Below are 2,261 nucleotides of genomic sequence, written 5' to 3'. Positions count from 1 at the left end.
GCAACAATGGGAACAAGTCCAGGGATTTCAAGACACCAACTTCACCTAATAGTCAAAAGAAGGTGCCAGAAACTGACCAGACAACAATCAGTGGGGGAGAAGACACAATGTTCTAGTCTCACGCTATTGCTATGATAAACTGTTCTGGCCAAAAGCAACAAAGAAGAAAGGGTTTTATTTAGCTTAGGCTTCCAGGTCACAGTCCATCATTCAGGAAGTCAGGGCATACCACACAGCCTTACCTCCTCACAACCAAAGAAGAGCAGAGACCATGGATGGCATCACCTGTTAGCTGACTTCTGCAAACAGGGTCATGTGTCACTAGCTTTCTTATCCAAGTCAGGGCCATTCATCCAGGGAATTAGTGTCTCCTTCAATGAGGCAGGCCATCCTACATCAACTAAGAATAAAGACAATCCCCCACAGACACGCCCACAGGTCCGTGTGATGGAGAGAATTCATCAGCTGAGGTTTTCCTCTCAGGTGATATCCAGGCTATGTTGAGTCGACAGTTGAGGCTGGCTAAGACACATAATAAAGAATTTAAAACAGCCAATTGAAGGATATTTGAGGAACTTCAAGAAAATAGTGAAAGAATTTAATACTCTACCCAAGAAACTCAAAGATAGAGAAGAAAATGATTTACAAAAAGCCCCTAAGAAATTCAGTGTTAGGTTTTAGCAGCCCGGCACCAAATTCCAAAGCGAAGTCCCATACATCCTACCCTAGAGCTGAAAACTGTTCTCAGCAAAAATAAAAGTAAAATAAAAGCATGAATGAATGTCAGAATAAAAGAATTGGGAAGAAGAGATGGCAAGCAGTAAGATAGGCTTAAAAATAGGAGAGAAAAAAAACAAAATGAAGATAACAAGGAGCAATTAGCTATAGCTTTAAAAGAGCAACCCTTTGAGTTCTGGGTTTCCAGAAGAACTAAGACAGCCCAAGAGAGTCTGAGGGTGGGGCTCACTTGGTTATAGTGCTTGTCTAACATGAGGCCCCAGGTTCTCTAGCCCAGCACAGATCAGCTATAGTGGCATATCTTGGAAGGTGAAGGCAGAGACATCAGAAGACCAAGGCCATCCTCCCTGTGACAATATAGTGAGGCCAGCCTTGACTACTTGAGATCTTATCTCAGAAAAGGCCAAAGGATTATAAAGCTTACTCAAGGAGATAACAGAAAACTTCCCAACCTTAGAGACTGATGTAAATGTCCAGGTACAAGAAGGTCATCAGTCAGATGTCCCCCAACCACTAAGACCCTAATAATCGGGTTTCCAAAGACAGAGGAGACTGCAAGAGGAAGGAAACAAGGCAGAAGTGTGCCGCAGCTTGCCTGGGCTGCAGATTCTCAGCAAAAGCCTCCCAGGCAGCACTGTTCTCAATTTCTGCTTCAGATGAATTGCTATTGCTATACAGCACGGCTACTGATTTTCCTGTGCTGATTTTGTATCCCGCAACTTTGCTGAATTTGTTTGGTTCTAATCAATTAATTTCTTTTATTGATTTTATTGAGCTCTACATTTTTCTACCCCCCCTTCCTCCCCTTCCCCTTCTACCCTCTCCCATAGTCCCCATGCTCCCAATTTACTCAGGAGATCTTTGTCTTTTTCTATTTCCCATGTAGATTAGATCTATGTAAGTCTCTTTTAGGGTCCTCATTGTTGTCTACATTCTCTGGGATTGTGATTTGTAGGCCTTTTTTGTTTTTTGTTAAAAAAAACACTTAAGGATGAGTACATGTGATATTTGTCTTTCTGGGTCTGGGTTCCCTGACTAGCTCCATCCATTTGCCTGCAAATTTCAAGATGTTATCATTTTTTCTGCTGTGTAGTAATCCATTGTGTAAATGTACCACATTTTCCTTATCTATTCTTTGATTGAGGAAAAACACGGAATGCTTCACGAAGTTGCATGTCATCCTTGCATGGGGCCATGCTAATCATCTCTGCATCGTTCCAATTTTAGTATATGTGGTACTGAAGCAAGCACTCTAATCAATTGTTTGGTGAAAATTTTAGTCTCCTAGCTTTCACATTATGCAAGGAACAATTTGGCTTCTTTTATTTCTTCAATTTGGATATCCCTTATTTTTTCCCAATTGTCCAGGCTAGGGCTTCTAGTGTTGTAGGAGCAGTGGGCTGCATTCCTGTCCAGCTCCCGCACGCCTAGCTTTACACCCAAAATAACCACACACAAATTGTATTCATTTAAACACTGCCTGGCCCATTAGTTCTAACCTCTTATTGACTAATTCTCACATC

General features: G+C 41.8%; 1 non-coding gene across 1 annotated transcript; it reads right to left on the bottom strand.

Annotated features, from left to right (window-relative positions):
• Nucleotides 1–1,883: 1,883 nt before the first annotated feature.
• LOC119805593 lies at nucleotides 1,884–1,989 on the bottom strand. Its single transcript, XR_005283920.1, has one exon. It is a non-coding gene; the product is annotated as a U6 spliceosomal RNA (small nuclear RNA).
• Between the last annotated feature and the right edge of the window lie 272 nt (nucleotides 1,990–2,261).

This window comes from Arvicola amphibius, chromosome X (assembly GCF_903992535.2).
Source record: "Arvicola amphibius chromosome X, mArvAmp1.2, whole genome shotgun sequence".
NCBI classification, from domain to species: domain Eukaryota; kingdom Metazoa; phylum Chordata; class Mammalia; order Rodentia; family Cricetidae; genus Arvicola; species Arvicola amphibius.
The sequence above is the reverse complement of the archived record's forward strand: the minus strand, read 5'-3'. Positions and strand labels throughout refer to the sequence as shown.